Source organism: Biomphalaria glabrata, chromosome 2 (assembly GCF_947242115.1).
Source record: "Biomphalaria glabrata chromosome 2, xgBioGlab47.1, whole genome shotgun sequence".
Lineage (NCBI taxonomy): Eukaryota > Metazoa > Mollusca > Gastropoda > Planorbidae > Biomphalaria > Biomphalaria glabrata.
This window is the reverse complement of record NC_074712.1, coordinates 29,215,531-29,237,693: the sequence shown is the minus strand read 5'-3', so window position 1 is coordinate 29,237,693 and position 22,163 is coordinate 29,215,531. Positions and strand designations below refer to the sequence as shown.

The 22,163-nt window shown below is 37.3% G+C and overlaps 1 long non-coding RNA gene across 1 annotated transcript; it reads left to right on the top strand.

Moving 5' to 3' along the window:
- The first annotated feature begins 3,815 nt into the window (after window positions 1-3,815).
- LOC129924551 (uncharacterized) lies at window positions 3,816-10,414 on the top strand. The gene is made up of 6 exons (XR_008776529.1): window positions 3,816-4,400; window positions 5,046-5,128; window positions 5,254-5,331; window positions 5,456-5,655; window positions 7,136-7,255; window positions 7,953-10,414. It is a non-coding gene; the product is annotated as an uncharacterized LOC129924551 (long non-coding RNA).
- The last annotated feature ends 11,749 nt before the right edge of the window (window positions 10,415-22,163 follow it).

Genomic DNA, 22,163 nt, shown 5'->3' with positions numbered 1-22,163 from the left:
GGCCCCATTTGGGGGATGAACGTTGGCCCAAACGGGGGCCCTTAGGGCTGGGTCTGGGCTCAGTTAGGGGGCCCAGTTGAAGCCCTGATGGAAACCTCATGGGGCCAGTACGGGGAAACATTGAGGGGCCTGCTAGGGCTAAACACATGGGCCCAATTTGGGGGATGAACGTTGGCCCAAACGGGGGCCCTTAGGGCTGGGTCTGGGCTCAGTTAGGGGGCCCAGTTGAAGCCCTGATGGAAACCTCATGGGGCCAGTACGGGGAAACATTGAGGGGCCAGAAAGGGCTAAACACATGGGCCCCATTTGGGGGATGAACGTTGGCCCAAACGGGGGCCCTTAGGGCTGGGTCTGGGCTCAGTTAGGGGGCCCAGTTGAAGCCCTGATGGAAACCTCATGGGGCCAGTACGGGGAAACATTGAGGGGCCTGCTAGGGCTAAACACATGGGCCCCATTTGGGGGATGAATGTTGGCCCAAACGGGGGCCCTTAGGGCTGGGTCTGGGCTCAGTTAGGGGGCCCAGTTGAAGCCCTGATGGAAACCTCATTGGGCCAGTACGGGGAAACATTGAGGGGCCAGAAAGGGCTAAACACATGGGCCCCATTTGGGGGATGAACGTTGGCCCAAACGGGGGCCCTTAGGGCTGGGTCTGGGCTCAGTTAGGGGGCCCAGTTGAAGCCCTGATGGAAACCTCATGGGGCCAGTACGGGGAAACATTGAGGGGCCAGAAAGGGCTAAACACATGGGCCCCATTTGGGGGATGAACGTTGGCCCAAACGGGGGCCCTTAGGGCTGGGTCTGGGCTCAGTTAGGGGGCCCAGTTGAAGCCCTGATGGAAACCTCATGGGGCCAGTACGGGGAAACATTGAGGGGCCAGAAAGGGCTAAACACATGGGCCCCATTTGGGGGATGAACGTTGGCCCAAACGGGGGCCCTTAGGGCTGGGTCTGGGCTCAGTTAGGGGGCCCAGTTGAAGCCCTGGTGGAAACCTCATGGGGCCAGTACGGGGAAACATTGAGGGGCCAGAAAGGGCTAAACACATGGGCCCCATTTGGGGGATGAACGTTGGCCCAAACGGGGGCCCTTAGGGCTGAGTCTGGGCTCAGTTAGGGGGCCCAGATGAAGCCCTGATGGGGCCAGTACGGGGAAAACATTGAGGGGCCTGCTAGGGCTAAACACATGGGACCCATTTGGGGGATGAACGTTGGCCCAAACGGGTGCCCTTAGGGCTGTGTCTGGGCTCAGTTAGGGGGCCCAGATGAAGCCCTGATGGAACCCTCATGGGGCCAGTATGGGGAAGACATTGAGGGGCCTGATAGGGCTAAACACGTGGGCCCCATTTGGGGGATGAACGTTGGCCCAAACGGGGGCCCTTAGGGCTGAGTCTGGGCTCAGTTAGGGGGCCCAGATGATGCCCTGATGGGGCCAGTAAGGGAAAAACATTGAGGGGCCTGAAAGGGCTAAACACATGGGCCCCATTTGGGGGATGAACGTTGGCCCAAACGGGGGCCCTTAGGGCTGGGTCTGGGCTCAGTTAGGGGGCCCAGTTGAAGCCCTGATGGAAACCTCATGGGGGCCAGTACGGGGAAAACATTGAGGGGCCTGCTAGGGCTAAACACATGGGCCCCATTTGGGGGATGAACGTTGGCCTAAACGGGTGCCCTTAGGGCTGAGTCTGGGCTCAGTTTGCCTCTAGTTTCTCTCTCTCTTTTCTCCCTACTGACAAGGAATGCTCTCCCGGTCTAGCTGTTATCTCAGACGTAACATAGAATGTTATTACGTAACATAACTCGAGGGGAGGTAAAAGAAAAAAAAGAAAACCATGACTTTGATATGTTGGCTCGGATAGACTCACTTAGATTATTAATACAAACAATATTGCTGTTTTTTTAATTATTTTATTTTCATAAAAATGTGTATAGGTTCCTATATGATTTACTTCTTTTTTTTTTCGTTCTTTGCATTTAATTTAAAGTTATAGAATGCTGATTTCTAAACTGTGATAATTTTATCTTACATTATACTTTATTAAATAAAATGGATTGTAGGTCATTTTCAGGTATAACATTCAATATGTCATTAAGTCAAAAAGTGATTTATATTATATATTTTATTTATTCTTCTCACAGTAGTTTGATCAAAACGTTGCTACTATAACGACATATATATGGGATATTTGTGTGTGTGCATGTTTGTTAGCGCGCGTGTGTATGAACTATGCATGTTATATGCCAATTTAAAATTTCTAGATCTAATATTATATAGTACGTGACACTTTAAAAAAAAGGGTCATTGCCTAGCTCCAAGATTTTTCATGAGATGGCTAGATACAAATGTGCGATTAATATGATGTCGAGTGTTTTGATTTTTTCAAGTAAAAAAAAAGCAACTTGTGACTTTACAACACTTGCTGTAAATGGACCTTCACTTAGGCATCATTTTGACTTTGCTCATGTAATGTACGTAACACCCTGTGACCATATTCGCACTGCCTCTACGTCTATCTGACCTAGATGTTGAATTAACATCATGGTGATCTCTTTTATAGCCTTGCTCTAACTCCCCTTTCTTCTTTTTTTTTTTACCCACTCTGCTGGATTTCTCGAGTTAACGCCTAATGAAACGCTAGACAAAATGACGCCTCTCGAAGTAATAAAACTGAATCTGTCGTTCTTGTAGGTTTCCATCATTGCGGAAGGTACCGGTACCGGTATTTACTGACTAGTCATTGATATTTAGGGTTATGTATTTTCACGTCTACCTCAGGAAATATATATATATATATATAGTTTTAGGTTAACATAGAAAATCAACAGATTCGATCAGTTAAACAAGCACAGCATTGGTTTCTTTTTTTTTTTTTTTTTTACGTTTTATCTGTAACATGTATTAAATATATTTTAACCATTCATAATACAGATATCTGATTTACTGTAATTGTGTATAGTTGCACTGTTCAATTAGATTTCAAATAAATAAATTATTTGCAATTCTTATTGCATCTTCTGGTAATAAGCCGATTTTAAAAGTTTTAATGTAGCCTATAATGCTAGTTTCCAGTACCGGTAGATATGTTTAATGTAAACAAACTTTACACAAGCAAAGAATATTAACAATAGGGGTTTTACCAATCTTGTTTGAATTTATTTAGTCGTTTTGAAACATGACTAATAAGAATGCTTTTATATTGATTTAAATGTTTGTCTCAGTTATATTTAAATATAGATATCAATTTATAAAGATCGAGTGCGTGTAAAATTCCTACAAATAAAGATCAGCTTAGGTTAACACGTGTTGGACGTTTTCTTTGCTCGTTGCATAGAACGCGTGCTATCAAGCAAGAAAGTACACGTGTGCACACTGATGGTCAGTAGGTCAAGGCTCACTGACTCTCACTGTAAATCTTTTTCGTACCACCTCTTTACTCGATCTTTTGTTGACGTAATAGACCTTGTGATCTCTTTCTTTTATGAGTTACACAAATGTTTAGGTCAATAACATTCAAATAGAATGAAACACGTAACTAAAACTATCTTATGATTTAAATATAATTCAAGGAATTTTTATTTTAAAGTATAAGATATAACTGGCAAGATCATGATATGAACGACAGGATTTGCTATTCAGTTTCATACATTTAAAAAAAAGTTATGACTCAAAATACATGCTCCATGACAGATCTAATAAACTACATTATAGGCATAGTTCGTAAATATTATCGATGACTGATTCTACGAAGATAAAGAGCATAAAAAAAAAATCAAGAGGCATGCAAATGTGTTGTAGCCATAGTTGTAAACTATGTACGTGTCAGTGTTTTATCTAATATCTACTGTATACCCCATTCTAGAATATTTATGATTTAAAATATATATAAAATTAATTAGATCCATATTTTAAATCGTGCAATCTAACTTTGTAAGAACCATCTTCGTTAATTATAATGTCTATAATGCGATTTGTGTAAGTGCGGTAGTCAAGTAGATGAGGTCACGAGATGAACCAACACATCCTCACATAATTTGTTCAAATGCTGCACACTGCTTTATGGTATCGAAATACTAGAGTTAATAAAACAAACAATTTAAATATTCAACAAGAGACACTACTAATACAGTATTAGAGAAGATTATAGTCCTGGGGGGGGGGGGAGAAAGATTGTGCCGCTGGTCAATGTGTAGGCTACCCGGTCACGTGGCTTACTTACAATTGACCAACCAGAGACAGGTCTACATGATAGGCTACAGCCTATTGCATCATTAAGAAAAATAGCGCCAGAACCAAACACCATGACCATCCCATTCCAGTCATAGTACTCATAGATCTACTTCAAGATTGTGTTGATTTGTGATTAACTCGACTCTATTCTAACAACTTTGGAATGTGTGCGTCAAGCAAAGGTACTTTTTTATTTTATTAGACAATTAGATCTACTTTATTATTTTATACTTATTTATAGAGATTAAGTCTGGATAAATTAAAGTAGATTAGATCTAAAATCTAGATCTACACCTACATCTACATTTAATTTTAATGTCATTTTTGTTTGCGAATGTACTTTTTTGGTTTAAGTTTAAGTCTAGTCAGACTAGGCCGTCACTAGGCACAAATAATTATTTTAAGTGACGCAAGGAAAGCCGTTTGAAATAATAATTATAATCATTCGAATCCCGTGGCGTGTCTCACAGTTTATTAGAACCTTAAATAGATTAGATTTGGAAAGTCAATTTGGAAAAGATAGTAAAACCAAATTCTTCAACCATTAAAATTAATATTTTAAAATACGTGAGTTCTTGAGATCTATTTTCAATTTAAATGCAAAATGTAGGCCTATAAATACATTTGTGTATACTTTTTTGTAGAAGCAAATCTAACAATGTTATACTATACTGAAACTAGTCAATAATCTTGTCATTCAATATGTTGTGCAGAATTTATAATTTATCTTTATATTGCTTATGCCTTATGTAGATCTATGTATTTAATATTTCTCATGTGTGACTTTGATTTTAAAAAATTGAAATGTTAAAAAAAATGATTTTCAGACTCTCAGAACCAAAGAGTGAAAGAATGATGGCATCACTATGATCACTTCTTGCTGGATCTGTCCAAGAGTCAATGAGTACAGGTATTTAATTTAAAATATAAAGTATTATTACTACTCAATTTTATTATAATTACCAATTGATTAAGTTTAAAAAAGTTATTACTATACTTAGGCTACTATATTAATATTTTTTCATATTCTTCAAGGTGGACCATGTTGGAAAATAACTTTCAGTCAAGACTCAAGTTGAGACAAGAGCTCCATTGATGTTATTGATCAAACTGGTAATTTTTTTTTACAATATTTTCAAGCCAAAAATGATGATCCAGATTTCCTGAATAATTTATATTAGCAGTCTAGATTTACTTGTAAAATTTATTTAATACTTATTTTATTTTCTGTCTGCAGAACATGTTCTAGAGATACTGGAGAAAACATTTGAGTGCAGTACAGACTCATTTTCAATTGAAAGCAATTAAAAGAAGCAGAGATAAATACAATCAGGATTGGGTATGAATTACTATGAAGCAAATTTCCCAATGGCAAATAATGTATCACTGTTGGAAATAAAAGTGAAACTGAAGGATGAAGATTCTCATGAAAATTTGGTAAGGCCATATTATATTGTAGGATTTAGGATGTAAAATATCATTTATGTGAATTTAGGTACTTCGATAAAAATTTCAAAATGATCACAATGCAATGGAACCTATTTAGTTAGATAGAGCTTGAGAAGAAATGCTTTTCAATGATACCAATTTTATATTGCTGAGTTAATTGTGAGGGAAGTTATTAAATTTTTAGTGGCCAAAAATTAGCCTTCTTTAGCCTTTGTAAATAAAAAAAAAATCTGTGACCGAAACAACTGACAGTTGAACTTAAATTAACTGTATTATAAAAAGTCTTAAAGATATGGGGTTGAAACTTCACACTCTTTTACATTAACCAGTATTCTGGTAAAATAAATTAAAAAAATAAGACCAAGCAATAAAATCTTTGAAAAAAAGTTAATTAATATATAAAAAAAAGCCTTCGACAAAAAATAAAAATATATGTGATTTTGTCATCATATGAGCCCAAAAATCACAAATAAAACAAATCAGAGATCTGTATTGTGTTTTATTTTGTTTAATTATAATTCTACTGTATTTAAATAGCTATTTATATGCATCAGATAGATAATTCTTATAAATTATAAATGAAAATAGCACTGCGCAGAAAAATATTTCCTAAAATTTAATGACTGTAAGTTTCATAAACTTCATAAAAAAACAGTTTTAACCTTTTTGTAGAGCACTGGCAATTAATCATTTTAAAATGCCTTAATTTAAATGCTTTAAAAATTAGATTGTAAATGAAAAATTTCTATGTGTGCTTCTAAAAATAGCTTGTGATAGACAGAAATTGACCATTTCCAGTAAATCACAGTGTTGGTTGTTACTAAAAATAGATTTTAACCATCAACTTTGAAAATTAATATCTAAAGAGTGCGCCAAGCTACAAAGTTCAAACTTAGCACACAGATATATATTAACATGCTAAATTCAATAGAATTAGTGAGATTGTTGTAACCATAAACACTTTTATTTTATTTAAAAAAGAAAATTTTACCCTTCTTTGTCTTTGTTAATTTTAATATCAAATATCTTTAAAGTGCGCCAAGAGAATTTAATGAAATTTGAAATATACACATTTCATAATATGATAAATTATTGTAGCAAACAGCATTGTTGTAACTTTTATAGGAAAAAAGTTGTAAAAATGTCAACTTTCACATAAACTTTTGTTAAGAAAAAATTAACAGATTGGCTTCAAAAGCAAATAAAAATGATCTCTGATATCTTATGTTTACAAAAAGTAATCATAATTAGTCCTCAAATCAAATACAATATGCTAAAACTTTGATGGAAATGACCACCCCTAAAAAAAGGGTAAAATGTGCTGACACACTTTTCAGCCATTTTTTGGGAGAAAAAAAAATGGATCTAGGTCAGTTTATCGAAGTACCTATAATGTGAAACAATAATTCAGCTATTTATTTATTTATGTGTCAGCAGAATCATACTTATCTCATCTTATATATTACAGATCTATCCAGTGAAAACAGCATTAAGAGAACAATAGTATGGATTATAACTTGGCTGGACTGGACATGGCACAAACAGAAAATAAATGTATTGAATTTACAATCCAAATTATGGATATTAGGTATGAATTTTTATTTCCATATTTTTAACTAACATAATCTTTATATTTTTTTTTTATGCCACAATTGCATTGTTACTTTTCTTTCAAATCATTTCTTGATCAAATGCTGCGTCAACCTAACCTAAGAGGCTCATGAGTATTTTAATTTTTTATGAACATTGTGTGTAAACTGTTAGGTCTTTATTCCTATAATTCGCTGTGTGGTTGTGAAATGTTTTCTCCACCATCACCAGATAACTATGTCAGTGACTTTCTATTGGAAAAACATACTGCTTATACATATGATGGTAGGCTCATATTTCACAGAATTTTGAACTCTGTTATCACTTGTTGGAACAACTGAAGCTCAATTGCATCTTGAGGGAGATAAACAACAATTAATGTACTGTTAGTTTACGTCAAGTCACGTTTGCATGGATGCAAGATTGTTTGGTATATGATACGAGTTGTAAGATTAAAAAAAAAATTTTTTAAAATTATTTTTTTTAACTTGTGCAGGATATGTACATGTGCGAAAAAACAGTAGTTAATGAAGCCTGCATACACAAATCATGAATAGATAATGTCAGCATTTTTTGGTTTGGAAAAAGTGAAAATCATTGTGTTTTTGTTTTTTGTATGTTTTATATGAACATTTCATTTTGAAATCATAGGAATATATTTTAAATTTTTTTATTTTTTTTTATGTTCTTCTTAGATTATTCAAGTTAGTTACCCAAGCCTGTCAAATAACTTAGAGAAATTACTTGAACTTGGCACATGTGATGGCACAGAAATCGTAAAAAAAGAAGGATGATGGCTTCAACTCTGAAGGAACATCCCAAACATGTAAAACATTTTACAAACAAACCTAATCAAAGTTTATAAATGTTTAAAAAAAGTAAGATGCACAAGCAAATTTATTTACATACTACAGATATTAAAACTAATGACTAATGGAAAAAAAAAAAACTACCTATCTAGACTTAACAACAAAGAAATAAGTAAATATAATAATTTAAACATGTGCTGGATCTTGTTAGTTTAATAACATACTATGTAGGTGCATTACATAAAACATGTAGTGGTTCTTGGTTGTTGATTACCGGTACTGTGCTTTTTTCAAATACACATTAGTTTTGACTGTGACTCTCGCCTCACCGTGGAACATATCCTCGTTGATTGCCCCAGATACCAGGATGTCAGGGCGAAATATTTTAGTCTCTAATTTAAATACACTATTTGATGGTGTTGACCCTGGGAAGGTAATGGGCTTTATCCGGGAAGTGGGGCTATCTACGAAGATCTGATTTATGAATTTGTGAACATGCACTATTTACATTAGATTTTTACCAAATATTTAAATTTTTACTACCTTTACTATTTTAACTGAATAGACCTTGATTTTAATGATATGACTGTATAGAATCTGGCCCTTGTTGTTTAGAGAGAGAGGGATCCTTAGGGGACTGCAGGCACGACATGGCCTAAATTGTGCCGATGTGCCTCAAATCAAAAATCAAATCAATCACATTAGTTTTGTCATATGCTAATTATATATATTTATGTTCACCATTAATTATTTCGTTCAGCTATAGCAACATAAGGAAGCATGGTGGCTAAGTGGTTAACCATTTGGCTTCCAGACCGGAATTAGAATCTCAGTGAAAATTGGGATTTTTAAGACACCCTAACTCTGATGGATACTGGTACCTGATTTTAGCTGGGGAAAGTAAAGACAGTTGTTTAGCTAGCTACATGACACCCTGCTTGTTAACCATTAGCCAAAGAAACTGATGGCCTTAACATCATCTGCCCTATAGATGCTAAGTTTGAAAAGGGGAACTTTACTTTTATTACAACATAAGGTTATAAGTTGTAAGTTACAGATGATGTACCATATGAGCATCATTGTTGTTTACTGGCTTTTGAACAGTAGCTTGAAACATTTGCTCTTACTTACATAGAATATTCACTGTTAAAAAATTATGAATATGATAATGCAGCTAGTTACTCTGCTCAAAATTGAAAAAAATATTTTGTTGAAATTATAAAAACATGAGCTACCGGTATATATAAATGTATAGTTTTCATTGTTGAGCACACACTTTTTCTTTGGTACTGGGTAACGTACATGACCTATATTTTTTTGAAATATTATCATCTAAAATTAGGGGAGGTCTTGAGAATATTTACCTCGAACAGACTCAGCTTTGGGTTTTTGTGCATGTAGACCCTATTGATTAAAAAGCACCATTCTCTAATTATATTTTACTTGTTTAAATTTATATATTTATGGTTATTAATTATTCTTTGTATTTATTTTTTTAAATTTTTTTTGTAAAGTAAGCACTGGTATTTTTCTAAAAGTATGTTTCACATTTATTTCATTTTAAACAAATTAAGTCATTTACTTAATGTTCAATTATGTTCTAAATGTATGTTTTTAAAATTTCAGTGTTTATATTGCTAACATTTCACAAACTTGTTACAGGTAGCTTATTTTTGTTTTGGTCATTTTTTCTTTAGAACTACCGGTACAACATAATCTGATGTTAATTTTTTTTTTTAAATTTGTTTCATGATTGTCAAAACAGTTTGCTTTTCAATTTACATACAGCAGGCCCATACTTTGTTTAGATAATTCTGAATTACATTCTATATATAATTTATAGGTTTCTGTATAGGCTATTCAAGCTTTTGTACATGTTAAAATTTCATAAATTTGGTAGCCATTATATTTTTTAAAAAATTTTATGGCATAATAAGTACTTATTGTATTTTTTAAAATATAAGCATCCATATTTTAAAAACTTATTTCTAATTTGCCATTTTAAGCAATTTGTTATTACAATTAATATTTAAATGAATATGCTTTTACTTATTTCAGTGTACATATTGCTTACATTCCACCAACTCAATACTTTTTTTGTTACTTTTATTTTTTTATATTTTTTTTACAAAATTACAAAAGCTAAGTTGTTTTTTTTTTGTTGTTGTTGTTGTTGTTTTTATGATTGTCAAAACTGTTTGCTTTAAACATAATTTTTATACAGCACTTATACTTTCTGTAGATGATCCTGAATTATGTTCTTTATAAATTTGTTATAGATTTTCATGTTATCATTCACAACATTGCTAACATTAACATTTTATAATGCAATAAACTATTAATTTCAACTAGTAAATTGTTTATGTAATTATTTATGTCATTTTATGCCATTTCAGCTAGAGCTCAGTGTCATTTCTTACTGGCCTCATCTGGGCCCCTAACTGAACCCAGACTCAGCCCTAAGGGCACCCGTTTGGACCAACATTCATCCCCCAAATGGGGCCCATGTGGTTAGCCCTTTCTGGCCCCTCAATGTTTGCCCCATAAGGGATCCATCAGGGCTTCATCTGGGCCCCCTAACAGAGCCCAGACTCAGCCCTAAGGGCACCCGTTTGGGCCAACATTCATCCCCCAAATTGGGCCCATGTAGTTAGCCCTTTCTGGCCCCTCAATGTTTGCCCCATGAGGGTTCCATCAAGGGTTCATCTGGGCCCCCTGAGCCCAGACTCAGCCCTAAGGGCACCCGTTTGGGCCAACGTTCATCCCCCCAATGGGGCCCATGTGTTTAGCCCTTTCTGGCCCCTCAATGTTTACCCCATACTGGCCCCATGAGGGTTCCATCAGTGCTTCATCTGGGCCCCCTAACTGAGCCCAGACTCAGCCCTAAGGGCACCCGTTTGGGCCAACGTTCATCCCCCAAATTGGGCCCATGTGGTTAGCCCTTTCTGGCCCCTCAATGTTTACCCCATACTGGCCCCATGAGGGTTCCATCAAGGGTTTATCTGGGCCCCCTAACTGAGCCCAGACTCAGCCCTAAGGGCACCCGTTTGGGCCAACGTTCATCCCCCAAATGGGGCCCATGTGTTTAGCCCTTTCTGGCCCCTCAATGTTTACCCCATACTGGCCCCATGAGGGTTCCATCAGGGCTTCATCTGGGCCCCCTAACTGAGCCCAGACTCAGCCCTAAGGGCACCCGTTTGGGCCAACGTTCATCCCCCAAATGGGGCCCATGTGGTTAGCCCTTTCTGGCCCCTCAATGTTTGCCCCATACTGGCCCCATGAGGGTTCCATCAAGGGTTCATCTGGGCCCCCTAACTGAGCCCAGACTCAGCCCTAAGGGCACCCGTTTGGGCCAACGTTCATCCCCCAAATGGGGCCCATGTGTTTAGCCCTTTCTGGCCCCTCAATGTTTACCCCATACTGGCCCCATGAGGGTTCCATCAGGGCTTCATCTGGGCCCCCTAACTGAGCCCAGACTCAGCCCTAAGGGCACCCGTTTGGGCCAACGTTCATCCCCCAAATGGGGCCTATGTTTTTAGCCCTTTCTGGCCCCTCAATGTTTGCCCCATACTGGCCCCATGAGGGTTCTGTCAGGGTTTCATCTGGGCCCCCTAACTGAGCCCAGACTTGACCCTTAAGGGCCCTAATTGGGCTTTCATTAATTGTCCCCTAAGGACCAAGTATCTCTTACCCTGTTGGGGCCCACAAGTCCTTCCCCTTACTGGCCCCACAAGGGTTTAACACTGGGATTTTCTGGGCCCCCTGACTGAGCCCAGACTCAGCCCTAAGGGCACCCGTTTGGGCCAACGTTCATCCCCCACTTGGGGCCCATATGGTTAGCATGGGCTTGCCCAGTTGGGGCCCTTACTGGGCCCAAAATCTTTGCTATCAGGGGCACTGCCATGGTAGTCTATTACTGCAACAATGTCATATTGGCCTACATTTTGCAAAAATACTACAGGTGTTAATAGTGGCATTAGATGTTCTGGAGTCGCTACAGATGCAAGTAACCTGGTGCACAGATACTATTCCAAGTTGTAGTTCACTACTTTCATTGTAAAGTTGGACGAAAACTGATAAGATTGCTGGCGCTGGACAGCGCAATAAATGAAATTTCTCAAACCATATCAGCATACTTTAGGGAAACAAGAAAAGAATGTGTTTTCACAGTTCAAAACTGAGTTTAAGAAGCCGCTTTGGATGCCCAGCTCACATGCTTCGAATTCTTCACTGCAGGGCTGGCTTTAAGGGAGGGCAGCGGGGCAACAGCTCCTGGGATTCCACAAGACAGGGCCTCCACAAAAGAGAAATATATATCGGAATTTTATTTTTTACAAAGCTTATATCAACTCCATCTGTTTGTCTGTCCGTCTCTCTGTCTGTCTGGTAAAATGTTTGAACATGATTTTTATCCCATTTCCCATTCTCGGATCAAGTTAAAACTTTGCACAATAATCCATTAAATGATTAAACCTGAAAAGGCATGAACCAATAAAAGAATTAAACAATCATTTAATTAATTGTTGGTGATTAATTATTTTCTTTGTTTTTGAAATAAGTGGAATAACTGCTACTTAATGAGAGATGCTGAAAAAATCCTGGCTACGCCCATGGGCTTTACACTCCACAAATTCAAACATATAGGCCTATACACTTTTCTATAAACTAAAAATAGTACTAGAGTAGTTTCGTTCAATACTTTTAAAAAAATACTTTAAAAAAAAAAAAGAAAGAAAGAAAGTATATTTTTATTCATTAATGGATCCTTATTAATGCTTTCGAAAGAGTGTAGTGGGCTTCCACATACTTAGACCTAAATCCAGCCCTGCTCAACTGTATGTAAAATAATGGATTTGCTGTCAGTATAAGATGTTGAAGCGATCTTGCTAAAAGTGTTGGATCTTTTTATAATTCATGTTGTCGCTTGATCTCGAGTTGGCCTCGCTACGAAGTCCTTCATAAATAACAATTATTACCGTATCTTGAACAGTTTAGCAATATACAGACTTAAGTCGAAATACAAAGATGTTTTGCTAAAATATGAAACAATCTTGTTATACTAAACGTAAGAATTACCTTCAAACAAATAACCATGTTCTGTGATGTGTTTGTAGTTAGCTCTAAGATGCAGACGGTCAAACTTGGGTTTCCAAGTTATTGAGACCTTGCGTGCTACAGGGCAGATGATGTTAAGATATGTTTCTTTGGCTAACGGTTAATAAGCAGGGTGTCATGCGGCCAGCACAACGACCAACCGCATTTACTTATCCCAACTTTAGTCAGGTACCGGTTAGAGTTGGGTGGACTCAGGGGCGCCCAAAAATTCCCGAAATTCGAAATCCCAAGCACTTAACCACTCAGCCACCGCACCCTCATGAACTTGTAAGATGGGCAGTTAAATAATGGAGCAGTGAAACTGGATCATAAACAATATGTTCGTTGATCTTCATGTAAATGTAGGCCTATATGTCAAAGTGTATATGGCAGCAGGAATTTGTTGTACTTTAACTAAAAATTATTCATTTAGTAATAGCGCTTATCAGATAGTTTAAAATCATCTAATAAATTATTAATATAGCTCACTACTTTCGATAAATTATTAAACTTTACACAATGCTCTTGAGGACAGGTAGAATTGGATACCAATCATGTACACTAGCGGATCCAGAACTTTGGAGTGGGGGGGGGGGGCGATTTTTTTCCAAACCCTAACCCTATCGCCCAGTAAACCCTAACCCTATGCATAAACGTGCGTACAACACACACACACACACACATATATATATATATATATATATATATATATATATATATATATATATATATATATATATATATATATATATATATATATATATGAGAATAAAAAACAGCAGCATTTCTCAACCTTCGGCGAAAAACAAAACAACTGGGGCGGCGCTATAAGGTTCCCTAGTGGGGTTCGGGGCAAAGCCCCGACGCCAAAAGTGTTTTCTTGCATTCTTCACTGCAGAAACGCATTCTCCTGACAACTACAGCTCATAGTTGATCAGTGGAGTTCAGGGCGAAGCCCCAAAAGCGTTTTCTTGCATTCTTCATTGCAGAAACGCAGTCTCCTGACAACTACAGCTCATTTTTTATCAGTGGAGTTCAGGGCGAAGCCCCAAAAGCGTTTTCTTGCATTCTTCATTGCAGAAACGCATTCTCCTGACAACTACAGCTCATAGTTGATCAGTGGAGTTCAGGGCGAAGCCCCAAAAGCGTTTTCTTGCATTCTTCATTGCAGAAACGCAGTCTCCTGACAACTACAGCTCATTTTTTATCAGTGGAGTTCAGGGCGAAGCCCCGACGCCAAAAGCGTTTTCTTGCATTCTTCATTGCAGAAACGCATTCTCCTGACATCTACAGCTTATTATTCATAAATGGAATTCGGGGCGAAGCCCCGACGCCTAAAGCGTTTTCTTGCATTCTTCACTGCAGAAACGCATTCTCCTGACAACGACAGCTCATTATTTATCAGTGGAGTTCAGGGCGAAGCCCCGACGCCAAAAGCGTTTTATTGCATTCTTCATTGACATCTACAGCTTATTATTCATAAATGGAATTCGGGGCGAAGCCCCGACGCCTAAAGCGTTTTCTTGCATTCTTCACTGCAGAAACGCATTCTCCTGACAACGACAGCTCATTATTTATCAGTGGAGTTCAGGGCGAAGCCCCGACGCCAAAAGCGTTTTCTTGCATTCTTCATTGACATCTACAGCTTATTATTCATAAATGGAATTCGGGGCGAAGCCCCAACGTCAAAGCGTTTTCTTGCGTTCTTCACTGCAGAAACGCATTCTCCTGACAACTACAGCTCATTATTCATCAGTGGGGTTCCGACGCCAAAAACTTTTTCTTGCATACTTCACAGAAGAAACGCATTCTCCTGACCTAAAGCTCATTATTCATACTACTAAAAAAGGACCTTTTGAATAATGTTGTACTTGAAAAATATTCCAATATGAATATATAGGCCCTTAATACATTTCAAATAAAACGGATTTGTTCCTTGAAAAGATATGATACCCTACATATTTGGATTAAGGCTTTGAGGATCGCCGCCGAAAAAAAAATTATTCGATAAATAATTTTCAATTAAATGCATGCATAAATTGTGAGTTATAGTCCCAAATTTATTTAACTACAAAAATATCAGATTGAGTAAAGGTTGGGAAAAGGCGACTATGAAATAATAATTTGGGTTTAGAACTCATCTCAATCATGACTCTTATACTGAAAAATTTCGTTTGAATTCTAACTTTCATGTGAAATTACAGAAACTCTGTCTGGAAATGGGAGGGGTGGTAGAGTGAAAACGATTAATCCTCGCTCCTTTAATAATTTCTGTTAAAGATTGCATTTGGCATAAAAGAATAGGGGTGGAGTGACTCGACATAAGAATTTAATTAATAGTATATATAAATTATATTAGTGACAGATTTTTTAAATTTTGTAATTTCTTAACTATAATACAAAAAGAAAAAGTATTGGTTTGTCCGATGGGGAAAATGCGATTGCATGTATCGCCCCTCCCACCTGGTACAACCCTTTTTCATTTAAATTTATTAATAATAAAATTTGAGATTAGAGTGTGGTGCGACATAATATACAATGGGTTCTCATATCAATACGTAGTTTATATTATATAGATATTCAACTAGTTTTGTTCACAAACTATGATTCTCCATAAAAATAGGACCGCCCACCCACTCAGAGGGCTAGAGTGGGGAGGGCAGTACATGCAACACCAACCCCACCGAATCGGCCAAGATACCAGAAGGGGATTGACATAATATAAAATCTATATATTAATTGAATTAATTTTGTTCACAAACTATGATTTCTCCATAAAAGTAGGACCGTCCCCCCCTCCAATCAAAGGGTTTAGGTGGGAAAGGCAGTAGAGGTATTCGACCCCTCCCCCCAATCGGCAAACAGGGAACGACATAATATAAAGATCGGTTAAAATATCAATAACAAGTTTTAATCATATAGATATTTAATTGATTCTGTTAGCAAGCTGTGATTTCTACACATAAATTGGACCACCCCCCCAACCGAAAGTGTATGGGGGGGGGGCGGGATTGATATCATCGCCCCCTCCCGACCCCACCAAATCGGCCTATATACTAGAGGGGGGGGGGGCGAAATAATCTAAAAATAGTTTGAAATAAAAATAATTAGTATATATTATTAACATAAGCAATAAATTCGTATACAAATTGTGTGAATTCTGTACTAAAATTCGTCCGCCCCCCTCCTTCGGGGGGGGGGGCCGCCGAGTGGGTGGGCGATAGGGGCCCCCCCCTGGATCCGCCAGTGATCATGTATCATATAATTTGCGGGCCGGATTGTATGGCAATGCCCGGGCCGATTTTGACACCCAGTCCGCCCCCTTATTGGAAGACGAATGAAAAGGCATTTGTGACACACACTCAATCTACTCACCAAATTTGTATTGAATATTTGGAAAATAAATGGCACCTTTCAAGAAATCCCAGTGATTTCGCTGAATGTTTCTAAATACACTAAAAGACATTATATTGAATGATCTATTATTATGCATACAGTACGGAGGTATTGATGTCAACGATGTTCAATTGTTTAACCAGAAATGCAATATGAAATCAGCACAAAAGAATATTTTTTTTATATAAGCTTTTTTACGAACAGTGATGGTGTGCCTATAAGCTTCACTTGTTTCAAATAGCTCCCCGAAATGTGTGACAATGTACAAGGTGAGAGAAATAAACTTTGCATTGACTCAGTGAGAGCTATTCTTCTTACAAAAGTAGGCCCCTACATTGTGGAAAAAAAATGTCCTGCATGGAGTTACACGCGAATACTATGTTAGCGCTAATGATAGACGAGCAATGAACTACTGGGAAAAGTCTCTTCTTCAGAGAAATACAGTATGATATGTAATAAAGTTGCATTACAGCCTAGGATTTACCTACTATACGTTTTATCAAATCAATTTAAGTCAAGTTTTTAAAGTTAACTTAGTTTTTTACAAAGCTTATATAAACTCACTTTGTCTGTCTGACTGTCTATCTGGTAAAAGGTGTGTACACGTTATTTCTCCCACACTATTCTCGGAAAAAGTAACCAATTAGACAATTATTTACTGGTAAATATAGAGCGATTATGATCAGGATTATTTAGTAGGCCTACTAGTGGGTATGCCTTACAGTGTATTAAGCCTATGCTGTCCACATGGGAAACCTGTTTAGTTGTGCGGGCTTGGCAAAACCAGACACATCCTAAAATATAATAAAATCTCTAGATATATCTTGTAGCAGTGGCGTCATTGTGAGGTGTGAGGGGTGCGGTCAGCACCGGTCGACAGCATTTTGGGGGTGACAACCAAGCTGGAAAAATTATAACTTGGCAAAAGTAGACACATCGGAAAAGATTATAATAAAATCTCTAGATATATGCCCGAATATGCCTAGATACATCTAGATGGTAGTTTAAGTGTAAATTAAACAGCACAACGTTATACTATTTCTGTCTTAAAGTATAACAAACGAAGCCAGTTCATATGATGTTAAGTCTGTTTACAATTTTTATTAAATATCATTGTAAAATGTGTATAACATTTGAATAAATGTCATAAACATAGGGATTTACATTTGAGTGTCCTCAAAATTTGAACAACACAAAAAAAAGGAGAACTTACATTATTTTTAACTGAAAGAAATATATATATTGTAGATTACATTAAAATATAATGCACATTGGGCAGGGGCGGACTAGCTATATGGGCAAACGGGCAAATGCCCGGTGGGCCGGTAACAAACGGGCCGGTCTGGTAGCGACCAAAGAAAAAAAAAATCAACGCAGACAACTTAAAAAAAAAAGTGACAGCAGCAAGACACAAAGGCCAGAACACGTTTTCTTGTTTTTTTTTTTTTTTAATTCTTATTAAAATTAATTTTGTTTGAAATTCAACAAGAGTATCCACACAAAAAATACACTATACACTGTACGTATTAATAATAATAATAATAATACTTTTATTTATAAAGCGTTGTTAACAAACAAAATGTAGGCTCAAGGCGCAGTAATAACATTACAAACACAAACACGACAACGGATATAAAAAACTAATCTAAAAAAGTTTTAAACAAGTAGGTCTTAATGTTCTTCTCAAAAGTGGTATAGCATGTTGTCTGTCTGAGATCAATGGGAAGTGAGTTCCAAACCTTTGGTCCGTGCACTGAAAAAGCCCGCAGACCGTAGCTTTTAAGGGAGAAACGTGGCACTACTAAAAGCGTTGAGTCCATTGAGCGTAGGGCTCTCTGGGGGACATATGGAGTAATCAGTTCTCTAAGGTACAGGGGCATCTCATTGTTATATATACACTGATGACAAAGTGTGGCGACCTTGTAATCGATTCTCGCTTTCACGGGAAGCCAATGGAGCAAGGGCGTAGTAGCAGAATCTTGTCTTGTTTTTCTAAGTACTATTCGTGCGGCGTTGTTCTGTATACGTTGCAGTTTGGCTATTTTGTCATCAGGTATACCTGCTAGCACGGCGTTACAGTAGTCAAGGCGAGAGAGTATGAATGCCACAACTAGCGTTTTTGTTGATTCCGTTGTTAAATATGGTCGGGTCTGGCCTAATCTACGCAGCTGCAGATAAAGACCCTTGCAGAGCTGACTTATGTGTGGGTCGAAAGATAGTGTTGAGTCAAAGAAAACTCCAAGATTCCGCACTACATGGACATAAGGAAACTGGCAGTTCGTAATAAAAAGAGAATCTGTGCTTTCGACTTTTGAGACGTTGTTACGAGTGCCAATCTTAATTATTACTTCGTTCATCTTGAGCTTATTTTCAATCATCCGATTGCTCACCCTTGCAACGGTACTACTGATTTTCTCTGCCAGATGCGACACCTCTGATGGTACTGAGGAATCGTATAACTGTGAGTCGTCGGCAAAGAAATGGTATAGGATGCCGGTTGGCCGTATGACACCGCTGAGTGGATATGTATACATAGTGAACAGTACAGTGAACAGAACAGTATTATCATTTGCAAAACGTTAGACCGTACTTTCTGCTATGCACGAGCGGCATTGACTGCTTTGATTGTCTTCGAGGTTGTGTTTGGCCTAATCATTTTGCTGGTCGGCATGGGCCTTTGATGGCACTCCCATTTTTTTGCTCCTTCCCTCCCCCGTTTTTTAATGGTTCCAATGAAATTCAACCAAAAAGAGGGATGAGAGAGGTTAAGTTAGAAAACATTGATATAACGCAGCAAAAAAAAAAAAAAAAAAAAAAAAATAAACAAGGTTACAAAGACAGTTTGTGTGGAAACACAAACTCAAAATCGGCCCCCGAAGTGGTCCACCCAGGCAGGCTTCAATATTTTCAGAAAGAACATCCGAATGAAATTATATCAAAGACAAATGAGAGATAAGAATGGAGAAAGAAGGTTGACAGATCTTGTGTAGTGCCCCAACGGTCCAGCAGATCAAAGGATAGGTGCAAGTGAATGCAACGTTAGATGTAAACCTGGCCTAACTAGTTCCCTTTTCCCGGGGAAAAGACGCTATTAGTTTTGTGAGAAATGTCTGTCCGTCTGTCCGTCCGTCCCGTTTAGATCTCGTAAACTAGAAAAGATATTGAAAATCCGACATCACAATATTTTAGACCATTCAAAGTTCTGATGCAAAGGCTACTTTTTTTTCTGAAAGCGAAAAATCTAATTTTTAAAATCAGTTATGCAAGCAGTTTTTTAAAGAGAAAAAGCTAATTAGTATGGATCATAAGTTAGACCTAATTTAAAACGAATAGTAATCTTGTAAACTTCATTTTTCTGAACATTTTTTTTTAATTGCAGAATTTTTTTTTTTATTTTGAGGATTCGAATAAGAGGTTGAGCCTTTTCGGTAAAGCGCTTGGCTTCCGAGCCGGGGTTGTTCGAATCCTGGTGAAGACTGGGCTTTTCAACTTTGGAATCTTTGGGAGCCTCTGAGTCCACTCAGCTCTAATGAGTACCTGACATTAGTTGGGGAAAAGTAAAGGCGGTTGTCGTTGTGATGGCTACATGACACCCTCGTTAACCGTAGGCCACAAAAAAAACAGATGAACTTTACATCATCTGCCACAAGGTCTAAAAGGGGAACTAGTTAGGCCAGGTTCACATCTAAATTTATATTCACTTTCACCTATTCTTTGATCCGCGAGATCGTTGTTAACCTTCTTTCTCCATTCTTATCTCTCATTTGTCTTTGAAATAATTTCATTTGGATGTTCTTGCTGAAAATATTAAAGCCTGTCTGGGTGGACCACTTCGGGGGCCGATTTTGAGTTTGTGTTTCCACACAAACTGTCTTTTGAAACCTTGTTATTCTATTATAATTAATGGCAAACTTATGTTTAGTATGAAGTCATTAATGATGAAAATTATTACTATAATTTATATAGCGCTGTCACATCCGATAATTAATGAAAGAAGATTTATATTTTAAATAATTAGTCATGGTATATTCATATACAAATCGCTTTTTGAGAATGTACTAGGAAGAAGCAAGCTTCTCACATTAAATAAGTGCCTCTTTAACCGTTTTGCTTTCTCTTACCTTTTAATGAAATGGGTTGCCTGAGTCAGCCAGGAAAACCAATGATTTAGCATATTTTAAGCCACAGATCAACATGAATGACTAGATTGACACATGAAATGCGTAAGACGTAACAATCTTATTTTTTGAAGAAACGTCTGTAATCTATAAGTAATACCAAAAAGCTTCAAACTCATTTGGCTTCTATTGTATTGTTTATAGTTTTCAGACTACATACATGTATAAATAGAATGAATTGTGTAATCCTACGAATACATACATCCAGTTTTCGATGCGTTATCAAACTTTATATATTTTGTAGAGAACTAGGCTTACACCTATAAAATGACACATGGGCGTAGCCGGGAGGGGAGGGTCTTCAAACCATCACTTGCCTCAGACCTCATTGTCTGAAAGGGAAACTTTAGTTTCCAACTGTGCATCCAACTTAAGCAAATTACAGCGCATTGTATCTAGCACGGTAGCCTAGCTATTATTAGGCTTAGGCCCGCTTAGGCTGTAACATAATGGTGAAAAAACAGTTTGACTCTCAGAAACATTATTATGATAAGAGGAAAGGAGTTAGAGTCATAATCCACTACAAGACGGAACGGCAGTCAGAATGCAACTTAATTCTAAGTGGAAACCAGGAACAGTAGTTTCGAAGCATTCAAAGCCTAGATCATATAATGTCAAAAGTGGAAATAAGGTCTACAGAAGAAACAGAAAACACATCAGAAAGTCTTCTGAGAAAGCAAACAGATTTGACAACAATTATGACTTTCCAGATGACATCTCAGAACAACCAGAACCACAATATCTAGAGAGTCCAAGATTACAAACTACACTAGATGTTGAGCCGCCACTACACACTGCTTCTTCTAACACCTCTAGACCACATGAACCTTATGTAACACGCTCAGGCAGAATGGTTAACAAGCCCAAGAGACTTGATTTGTGAATTGACTTTTTAGTTGACTAGTTTGTTAATTATTCTGATAAATAGATTTTCTGAATTAAAGAAGAGAGATGTAACATAATAGTATTATATATACATTTGCACACTAGCGCGTCAGTGCAACACCGCTTGTGTTTACGTAATAAATGGAGTTCCTAATATGTCTTCCCTCTTAAACACTAGTTTGTTATTTGTGTAACGCAAATATTCTACAGGCTACACCTGATAAAACGCCGGTGTAGGCCTAAGTAGAATGAAAATTAGTATATTGTCATTTATGAGACATTAAGAAAAATAATAAGTAATTATAGATTTTATTAGATGTAGGCTATGTATAATGTATTCACATTTGACTAGAGTAACACCTTTAGTAAAATCACTAAATTTTGAAAGCCTTCATGGGAGAAGACTCAATAGCCATTATACATAAAACACTGAACCATAATCTACTAATACAAAATTTAATAAAATACTCGGAAACACATAACAATAAAGGCATAGCCTCGTTCCATATTTATATGCTAGGCCAAATCTGTAGAAATGCTCTTT